Source organism: Gopherus evgoodei, unplaced genomic scaffold (genome assembly GCF_007399415.2).
Source record: "Gopherus evgoodei ecotype Sinaloan lineage unplaced genomic scaffold, rGopEvg1_v1.p scaffold_175_arrow_ctg1, whole genome shotgun sequence".
Classification (NCBI taxonomy): Eukaryota; Metazoa; Chordata; order Testudines; family Testudinidae; genus Gopherus; species Gopherus evgoodei.
In genome coordinates, this window is record NW_022059838.1 from 32,063 (window position 1) to 43,069 (window position 11,007).

At 47.3% G+C, this 11,007-nt stretch overlaps 2 non-coding genes across 2 annotated transcripts; both read left to right on the forward strand.

Annotated features, from left to right (window-relative positions):
• The first annotated feature begins 178 nt into the window (after positions 1-178).
• On the forward strand, positions 179-251 carry TRNAV-AAC. Its single transcript has one exon. It is a non-coding gene; the product is annotated as a tRNA-Val (tRNA).
• A 4,215-nt stretch (positions 252-4,466) lies between these two features.
• Positions 4,467-4,540, forward strand: TRNAT-UGU. Its single transcript has one exon. It is a non-coding gene; the product is annotated as a tRNA-Thr (tRNA).
• Positions 4,541-11,007: the final 6,467 nt, after the last annotated feature.

Here is an 11,007-nt window from a genome sequence, read left to right on the forward strand (position 1 = left end):
GGAGAGGGATGGCAGGAGAGAGATCACTTGATCATTGCCTGTTAGGTTCAGTCCCTCTGGGGCACCTGGCATTGGCCACTGTTGGCACATAGGCTATGGGTTTGGATGGACCTTTGGTCTGACCCAGTATGGCCATTCTTATATTCTTATGAAGGGAGGGGCAGAGTACTGCAACAGAGTTTCTGTAGTGTAGTGGTTATCATGTTTGCTTAACACACAAAAGATCCCTGGTTTAAAACCAGACAGAAACATGATGGCTTCCTTTCCCCAGCTCTTACTGGCCTGCCCTGCTGTTGTAGGAGCAGCAGTCATTTCTATGCAATGTATAACCTGTATGCTCAGTAGGTGTGTTATACTTCCCCCTTTCCTGCTTTTGTCTCCTCTCCCTCTCTGAATACCTGTGAAGTGGTTTTTCCCCTCCCTCTCCTGGAATGCTTGTGGGATGAATGGGCTGGTTGAAGAGCAGAAGAGCTTCCAGGTAGACAAGGTGTCTGGGACTCTAATTAGGCAGCACTCACACACCCAGAGCATGGACACTGCCCAAGGTGGAGTGTGACCAACCAGATGCAGCCAAGTCATCTCTAGTTGCAGACCATTAGGTGCAGGTCCTTAAAAGGAGAAGGGGCCATGTGCTCAGGAGAGCACTCACAAGCTTGTACCTCCAGTGAATGCCCTTTGCCTGGACCGCCTGGCCAGTGGTTCTCTGCGTTGTATTTCACTGTGCCTCAGGAAGACTTACCTTCATCGCACCGTCCATAGCTGCGCTGTGGGACACTTACCTTGCAGAATCCTGACATCTCCAGTGCTGTGCCTGTCCTGGGAGCGTGAGTATGCAAGTGTGAGTGTGACACTCCCCTCCTTCTTCTTTTGAGCTTAGCTGTCAGTATAATAAATGTGCTGCTTTCTGCCAAACTCTGGTGGGTCATTAGTCCTCCCTACACTTACTAGCTAGCCCAATTATGGGTAACACCTGCGATAAACTCAACCCCAGCAGGATAGAGGGTGGTGAAATGAGCTGAGAAAAAGCCTTAGCTTCAGTATCTCCCACACGGTCCATGCTGGAGCTCTTTTTTGATTTGGGGACTGCATGGTCACCTGTGCTGATCGGTGCTCCATGATGGGCAAACAGGAAATGAAATTCAAAAGTTCATGGGGCTTTTCCTGTCTACCTGGTCAGTGCATCCAAGTTCAGATTGCTGTCCAGAGTGGTCACAATGGTGCACTGCGGGATAGTGCCCGGAGGCCAATACTGTCGAATTGCAGCCACATTAACTCTAATCCAACATGGCAATACAAATTTCAGGGCTACTCCCCTCGTCGGGGAGGAGTACAGATATCGGTATTAAGAGCCCTTTATATCGATATAAAGGGCTTTGTGTGGATGGGTGCAGTGTTAATGCAATTTAATGCTGCTAAATTCAATATAAACTGGTAGTGCTGACCAGGCCAGTGAGAGCAGCAGGTTTCCCCTATTGTTTCTTGCACTTGTTTTCTTCACTACATTTTCCTCTGCACCAAGGTGCTGTTGTTCCTTGTGAGCCTGGCTAGCTCAGATGGCAGAGCATCAGACTTTTAATCTGAGGGTCCAGGGTTCAGGTCTGTGGTCAGGTGATAAACTACTCACCAAGCTCTTGACTGTCTTTCTGGAGTCCTGTTTGATGTTACTTTTTCTCTTCAGGATTTTCCCTTTCCTCAGAAAGGCCTTTTTCTGTGTGGGTTTGAAGGGGCAACTTCCTGACAGCCCATTTGTCCTTGCAGCCTGGAGGAATAAAGGCCTCTGGGCATATAGCATGTTCCTTCCCTGCACACACACATACACAAACACAGAATATCCCTAAGGAACTAGAATCACTTGCTGCCTTCCCCTTTCCTGCTGGATCCCCAAATGAGGATGCTCTTCAGCCCAAACCCATGTCTCCTCTTTTCCCAGTGCCCCTCAGTCCCAACCCTTAGTCCCTCCTATGCACACTGCTCCTCACTCCCAACCAGAGCCTACTCCTCTTCACCCTTCTCCTCTGTCCAAACCCACAGCCCCCTCCTATTCCCAGTGCCCCTCAATCCAAACCCACAGCTCCCTCCTTCCCTCCAGCAGCAGGTGCTTCAGACTCCTCCTCAGGGAGATTTTCTTGCAAGGTTTCATGTATGAATCTGCATGTGGATTTTACGGTATGTTGGAAATATGTTGGGTTGCTTGCCGAAATGATCACTTTTGGCTGGTGTTGGATTCCCAGTCTCCTTGTTTTGGGGCAGGAGAAATAAAGGGTTGTTATCCTTGTTGTGTGAATCAAGAGCAGCACAACTGTACTTGGCAGACCCCGATTGAGGGACTCACTCTCAATTCAATAGCACTTGCTAGGCAGGGGACAGGGGTTCCAAAGCCAAGTGGGCTGGGGCCTGAGTCCTAATACTAAAATTTAGATGTTAGACCAACTTTAGGATAGGGTGGCTGTGGAGGGATGAGTGAGTCCCTAGACAGCATAGTGAGTACGGTGCCTTCTTATTTTCCCCCCTTTCCACACATGATGGCAGGTGAACTCTACAGAGGCACCTCTGGGCTTGCACTGACTAAAGACAACAGCTGTGCGTAGGGTGCAGAGAGGGGATGGCTCATGTTAAAGGACTTTTGGTTGCTGGACTTACGAACTGTAAGGGAAGGACACTGCCCAGCTTATTTGGGAGTGGGTCTTTTCCTCATGGTTTATGTTTATGTGTTGGGGCTGCTGACATGACCTCTGCTAACCCTGGGATTACGTTGCAATGTAGACATACCCTGAGAGGGCATCTATACTGCGACAAAATCCCTGTGGCCTGTCTGGCCTGGATGATGTGATTTGGATTCCTGGGGCTCAGACTGGAGCCTAGACTCAGAGACTCTTACCCCTCGTGGGGTCTCGGAGGCTGGGCTCAAGCCCAAGTGTCTACACTGTAATTTTATAACCCTGCAGCACAAGCCCCACAAGCCTCAATCAGCTGACCCAGTGTTTGAGAATAGTGACTTGGGTGTGTTAATGGCAGTGTAGACATAATGCTAAGCTATGTCCACACTGCAATGAAACACCCAGTGCTGTCCCATGCAAGCTCAGGCTCCCAAGGTTTGGGCTGTGGGGTCGTAAATTTGCAGTGTAGACATCTTGGCTCAGGCTGAATACCGGGCTCTGGACCCCACAAGGTTGGGAGGGAGTTTAGCAAGCAAAAAAGGTAAAATGGCAGTGGAGTATTACCGTGGACTCAATGGCATTTCTCCATTGGTCTGTCTGCTTTGAGGAAGGAACAATAACACATCCTGCTGCATTCGTTATTTCAAAGGGTGGTTTAGGATTTTCATTCTCACACACAGTGCACGAAGCAGGACTCAATCCTCAGTGGAAACTAAATGAGCTGCTCACAGATTCTGGCAGCCACAATGAGCCATTTGGTGTGAGAGCCCAGATCTGCCCCTGCCCCAGAGGGATGGGGTCATCTGCAAGGAGCTTGGAACACTGACCTATCAGCTCTTAACTCCCAAACATTCAGTAACTCTATTGTCAGTGCCTGTGAGTGTAATTTAAACCATGACAACAGCCATCCTAGGCTGGACCAAAAGTCCTTGTAGCTCTGTGTTTTGTCCTCTGACAGTAGCCAATACCAGGTGCCCCAAGAGTTACTCAACAAGGCATCATTGGGAGTTGAACCCAGGATCTCCTGTTTACCAAACAGGTGCTTTCACCAGCTAAGCCATAGTACCTTCTTCTGGTTAAAATACAGTGTCTGCTCACACCTGACTCCCTGCCATCCCCACCGGGGCCTGATAAGCTTTGCATGTGTTTGGATTCTGCAAAGCAGAGGAGCAGGTGAGGTTTTCCTTGCAAGTTGTGTGTGTGTGAATCTTTGGCCAGGTCTGCACTACAAAGTTATTTCAGCATCATTATATTGCTCAGATGTGTGAAAAACACACAACGCTCCCTCGGTTGGCAACTTGTGGCTGGTGCACACGCTGCAATGCCGCGTCTGGCGACAAAACTGTCCTGTTTTGGTGACAAAATAAAACCACCTCGACAAGAGGCCTGGAGCTTTTTGCAGCAAACTTAAAGTGACAAATTGTCAGTGTAAATGCTGCTAGTTATCATATTGCCATAACTGGCCTCCACCAGTATCCCATAATGCCCGCCGTGAACTCACCTGCCCTGCATTCCTGCTGCAAAGGCTGGGCCCCTCCCCTTTCATAGCTCCAGAAAGTTCTAACAGCTGAGCTGCCATCTACACTGGGATTACCTTGATAGAACTGCATTGCCAGCCTAAGTAATGTAATTAGACCAATCTAATTTTGTAGTGTAGACCTGTCCAAAGAATCACACACACACCTTGGGAGCAAAACTTCACCTTCTCCTCTGCTCTACAGAAGCCAAACACTAGCAACACTTGTCAGGGCCCAGTGGGGCTTGTCAGACAGTCAGGTGTGGGCTAACAGAATGCTTTAAATAACAGCAGGCACCATGGCTTAGTTGGTTAAAGTACCTGTTTTGTAAACAGGAGATCCTGGGTTCAACTCCCAGTGGTGCCTTGGGGAGTGGCTTTTAGGGCACCTGGTATTGGCTACTGTCAGAAGACAAGATTCAGAGCTAGATGGACCTATGGTTTTATCATAACCTTATTCCCAGATTTGGACCTTAGCGTCCAAAATATGGGGGTTAGCATGAAAACCTCCAAGCTTAGTTGCCAGCTTGGACCTGGTACCTGCTGCCACCACCCAAAAAATTAGAGTGTTTTGGGGCACTCTGGTCCCTCTGAAAAAACCTTCCCTGGGGACCCCAAGACCCAAATCCCTTGAGTCTCACAACAAAGGGAAATAATCCTTTTTCCCTTCCCCCCTCCAGGTGCTCCTGGAGAGATACACAGACACAAGCTCTGTGAATCCAAACAGAGGGACTTGCCCTCTCCGTTTCCAATCCTGGAACAAAAGCACTTTCCTCTTCACCCAGAGGAAATGCAAAATCAGGCTAGCAATCCAACACACAGATCTCCCCTTGATTTCTTCCTCCCACCAATTCCCTGGTGAGTACAGACTTAATTTTCCTGAAGTAAAGAAAACTCCAACAGGTCTTAAAAGAAAGCTTTATATAAAAAAGAAAGAAAAATACATACAAATGTTCTCTCTGTATTAAGATGATATAACACAGGGTTGATTGCTTAAAAGAATATTGAATAAACAGCCTTATTAAAAAAGAATACAAATCAAAGCACTCCAGCACTTATATTCATGTAAATACCAAAGAAAAGAAACCATATAACTTACTATCTGATCTCTTTGTCCTTACACTTAGAAACAGAAGATTAGAAAATAGAACTACTTCTCCAAAGCTCAGAGACAGCAGGCAGACAGACACAAAAGACTCAGACACCCAATTCCCTCCACCCAAAGTTGAAAAAATCCGGTTTCCTGATTGGTTCTCTGGTCAGGTGTTTCAGGTGAAAGAGACATTAACCCTTACCTATCTGTTTATGACAGGTTTAAATTACACTCACAGGCACTGATAATAGAGTTACTGAAAGTTTGAGTGTTAAGAGCTGATAGGTCAGTGGTCCAGTCCCGTCAATGTGGTTTTACCATTTCCACTTGCTAAACTCCCTCCAAACCTCTATAAAATTACAGTGCAGACATATGGGCTTGAGCCCAACCTCTGAGGCCCAGTGAGGGTTTCTGAACCCAGGCTTCAGTGTGAACACAAATATCTGCACCACAGTTTTTAGCCTCTGAGCTTTATGTCCATGAGCCCAAGTCAGATGACCCAGGTCAGCCATGCTGCCATCTTTATCCCAGGAGAGATGGACTCTAAGGGTACGTCTCCATTGCAATGGAAGCCCAGGTGTGGCACGCTGTGCTCAAAGCAGCAGCTGGAAGCCCCATATTCACCACTCTCATATAATGATGACATGGTTAGTACAAAGTCTGCCTGGTGAGGTATCATTTCAAAAGTCTTGTGTGCTCGCATTGGTTGAGAAGTTATGAAGTTTTGCTTTGTGTGCGTTACTGAGATATGTTATGAGGTTGAGAAATGCCCACCACCAGCCTTTCAGGTGCGACAAGGGAGGAGCCAGACTCGCTGCTGGCCCATTGAAGGTATCCACATTTCCAAGGACTATCCCAGGAACTGTGTACAATGCAGGCTTCTCTGCGATAGCACAGAGACAATGGACACTGCTTGACTCACATTGTAGCAAAGGAGCTTCCTAGCAAGTTGGAAGAAACTATGAAAGAGGGGAAGAGACATCATGACTTGGCCTCTCTCCCCCACAACTCAGCAGCTGGAAACACACCTGGAGGACAAAGACTGAACTGAACTGATTCAGAAATCAGAAGAGAATAATAACAATAATACTTTCAAATCAAAGTCCCCAAACAGACTAGTACTGGTTTTTCAGCAGAAAATTTTCAGTTTGGGGAATTTAGTTTTCTCAGTCAGACCTTGCCAAGGGAAGCAGGGAGAAAATGTTTGAGTTGCCTCCTTCAGAACAACTTGGCCTAGACACGAGCTCTGGTTCACTGCTCTGACCTTGCTTGGGTTGAGGGTATTTTAATAATTTGGGGAGGTCCCAGGGTGTTTGGAGGAGATGATGAGGATGTTACCTTTTGAGATAAAAACTAAGAAATACACCACTAGAGATTTTTTTTAAAGAAAACTGGGATTTAGACATTTTATTTAAAGGAAGGGAGTTCTGAGTAGGTTTTGTTTGCAAGAAGCAACATTGTGTGATCTGTCATTGTACCAAAGGGGGAAGATGGTTTTCTACAAAGGAAGGGTGAAGACTCAACACATCTGGTAAGGATGGGATTCAAACCCATGCAAGCAGAGAACAATGGACTAGTAGGCCATCACCTCAACCATTTGGCCACCTCATCTGAGCTGTCAAGAAAGAGACAGGAGGAGAAATCTAAGGCTAGGAGAGATAGGGACAATAAGGAGTTTTTAAATACTAAGCGGAAGCGGGGGCTGAATGAGCTCCCCCCCTCACATCTAATGAGGAGCTGGGGGAAAGACTTCAGGAACAGACCGTGTTTGCACAGATACACCTACTCTGCCTAGGTATGCAGCATCATGGGGCTGCTTTCCCAAAGTGACCAGTTTTGGCTGGTGGTGGGTTACAAATCACTTTAGGATTGAATGGAATGAAATGTTATTATCCTTCCTGTATGAGTGAAGGGCAGCAGAACATACCTAGTTCGTCCTGATGGAGGGGTGGGTGGATGAGGAATAGCTTTTCTTTGTAGAAGCGATTGAGCACATCACCCTAAACCAGTGGTCCCCAAACATTTCACACTGTGCCCTCTTTTCCATGGCTGTGGACCCTTGGAAGCCGCGGTCAAGAAACAAGGCTGGGAGTGGGGCTGTTGCTTGCTGGAGAGAGAGGTGCAGACGGGTAAGGGGGTCAAGGCCAAGCTGGAAGCCAGAGCCCCAGGATAAGGGTGGGGTTGGGGAAGAGCTGGGACAGAGTGAGGCTGAATGGTGCTACCTCCATGGGGGCTGGCTCAGGCCCTGAGGTACCCCCCAAGAATGTTCCTCTGTGTCCCCCTAGGAGTCATGCCCCACATTTTGGGAACCACTGAACCCTACTTGCTAAGCAGGGCTAGTGATGCCAGAGCCCAGGGAAAGGGAGAACAAGTGCAGGGCCCTCAGCACTGGAACCATGTGAAGAGGCTGCAGAAGAGGGGCAATGGCTGGTGGCACAGGGAGTTAAGGGCAAAGTGGGCACAGGAGGGGGCAGGAGTTAGGGGTGAAGGAGGTGCAAGGGTTGGGAGTGCAGGAGCTAGCAGTAAAGGGGGAGTGGGGATCATTCAGGGGAACTGGGGAAGTGCTAAAGTACAAGTTTTGCCCAGGGCACCATTTTCCCTAATGCTGGTCTGAGCAAACAATTGGAAATGACCCTTCAGTGAGACCAGAACCATAGTGTAGAAAAGCCCCTTTGTTAAGTGGTTGTGGCTGAGTGCTTAGGAAGCTGGGTTAAAAAACAACAGGCATCTCTCTGTGGAGGTTTGATTCTTGCCTGCTAGGCAAGGTTGGTGTGTGGTGTCTCCATGGCTGTATTTTCAGTGTCTGATTACCCATGGTGCCACAGGGAGCCAAGTCTAGACATATTCAGAGGCTCTATACCAGGGTTTCTCAAACTTCCTTTCACTGCAACCCCCTTCTGCTGAAAAAAACCTTACTACATGGCCCTGGAAAGAGGGACCAAGCCTCTCTGCACTGAGCAGAGGCAAAGGAGACAAAGCCTGAGCCCTGCCCCAGTTGGGGGAGGGCGAAAACCAGAGCTTGAGGGATTCAGCCCTGGGTGGTGGGGCTCAGCCTTTTGGCTTCAGCCCCAGGCACCAAGAAGTCTAATGCCAGCCCTGGCAACCCCATTAAAACAGGGTCACATCCCACTTTGGGGTCCTGACATAGTTTGAGAACCACTGCTGTATGCTGAGGGGAGGGAGTTTTCCTGTGGGTGTAGTTGATTCACTTCCCCAAGAGGTGGCAGCTATGTCAGTGGGAGAAGCTATATCGGTGGGTGTGCAAGCTGTGGTCTTTACCACATTTAAGAAGTTTAATAAAACCCCATTTTTTAAACCATCTGTGGTCTGGGAATGGCAAAGGACGTCGATGAAGCAGGGTTTGTCCTTCAGAGTCCTGGAGATCACAATTCCATGCACCTGTTGTCATGAGGGTATAGCTCAGTGGTAGAGTGTTTGCTTGCAGCTCATGTAGCACTCAGTTCAAACCCCAGTGATCTTTTAAAACTTTCTTTCTTTTTTTAAAAAAAAAGGAAAACATTTTCATTTCCATTCTCCATTATGTTCAGGAGCTCCACTATACGAGGGGGCTTGATATGAATGTAAACATTCAACATTTCACTGTCCAAATGCATAAAAACCTAGTAAACCAGTCCATCAGCTGAAATCAGTTTTAATCCTCTAAGTGTCTAGTTTATGTTTTCATCAATTAAACAAAGGTATCATATGAATGTGCATTTGCAGATCCCTCTTCTCCAGGAGCTATGTTGTGCAGAAGAACAAGAACCACATCCAGTTGGGGTTCAGGATTCTGATGAGCAAAGAGCCAACAAATGTTCTGAGGGCTGGAGAAAAATGCCTTCTAGTGAGCTATTGAATGAGCTCAACCTGTTTAGCTTATCAAAAGAAGAATGAAAGGTGACTTCATTGAAGTGTTGAAGGGCCTTAATGGAGAGAAAAGATTGGGTATAAAAGGGCTCTTTAGTCTAGCAGAGAAAGTCATAACAAGACCCAATGGCTGGAAGGTGAAAAGAGACAAATTCATATTACAAATAAGACACATATATGCAACAGCGAGGATGATTCACCACAGGAACAAGCTACCAAGGAAACTGGTGGATTTGCCATCTCCTGATGTCATTTAATGAAAACTAGATGCCTTTGTGGAATGTGTTTGCCCCAAAAGTAGCTATTGTGTCATACAGGAGGCCTGTGATATGCAGGGGGTCAGATTAGATGCTCTAATGGACTCTTCTGGCCATAAAGTTGACTAATTTCTGAAAAACTGAGGGTAGCGTTGGGAGCAGCATCTGATGTGTTACTTTCTAGCCAGCTTGCTTCCTAGAATGAATGCTCCTTGAGTGGAGTGATCCACACGGAGTAGCTCAAACCTCCAAAGTGCCTGGCCAGGGGCAGGACATTAGCACAGCAAGGGAGGGATGTGGCAGTGACATCACAAAGGCCTTTTGCAGGACCTCAGACTATTGGTCAAAGGTGGTGGGGAGGTGATGACCTCACAGAGAGATGCTGACATCAGGCAGGCAGGACAGGGGCGAGGGACCAGGGACACCTCAGAGACCCCTATGGCTTTGCTTCAGCAAGTCTCCTTCTCGGGGTCTCTTTTTGAGGACTAAGATAGTATTCGGGCTCACGGATGTGAGCGCCAGGAGGAACCTCTTTTGAATTTTCTCCTTCCCTTTTCCTGATTTTACTAGAAAACAGCCATCCCTGTTTAGAAGGTAAGAGCCTCCTCGAGGTTTGAAACCTGTTCAGTCTGATCCATCTGGTGACAGTTGAATTCTAGGCATGGAAAATACAAGTTTAAGGATGCAGAATTTTATTCTGCACCTGGGATTTTGTCCCTTAAAATCACTGGGGACATTAGGATTTGTCCTTTGTGTTTCACCTTTTCCTCCATCCATGCCTTCCTCCTTTCTCTTTGTCTCTTGCTTCTTTTATCCTTTCACCTGTTCCCCTCCCAACACCAAGAGTGAGGGGTGTGTGTGTGTGTTGCGGGGGCGTGCTCTGTAGCTCCCACTCTGGGAGGTCCACCCAAAAATGTGCAGCTGAGATACTGCTCGGGCAGTGATCCCCACCAGTGACCTGGGCCGTCCTTTGGCCTCTGGTGGGAACCCTCAGCCTCCTGTCCTCAGTCTCTACCTTGATTGGCTGAGCAGGGGGTTATTGACAAGGAGGAGACCCAGGTCCTTTTTCTTCTCTTTTACGACCAAGTAAATAAGTCATAACCAGTCATTTGTTTGAAGAATTTTGCTGCTTCTCTGCATTAATGGTCTCTGAGCAGCTCATGATTCTCTCTAACATTGCAATTCTCCTCAAAAACTTGCTGAATAATTACTGTGCAGTGTTGGTCTGCAGCTCATTTGAGAACACTTTACTCAAGTCATTCAATGTTTGAAATTCAAGATCTGATGGTTAGTTTGAAAATCAGGGCTCTTGGGTCCTATTCCCAACTCTGCCACTTGCTGGCTGTGTGACCTAAGACAAGTCAATTCTCCTTTCTCAGCCTTAGCTTCTCCCTCTTTCAAGTAGGGATAATAATGATCCGCTCCTACCTACCTCAAGGTGGGTGGAGGATGGGGATCCATTGGAGAGTGTCACTAGGGGTAGTGCATAATATGAAGTGTCCTATCACGTTTACTCAGAGCAGATTATGACATAATAGAATAGCTGAAATAGTCTCTTTTATTTGTGTTTTTTTATTTTGAAATTGTTAAGAGCAGCAACTACTTAGCTCAGAGTGA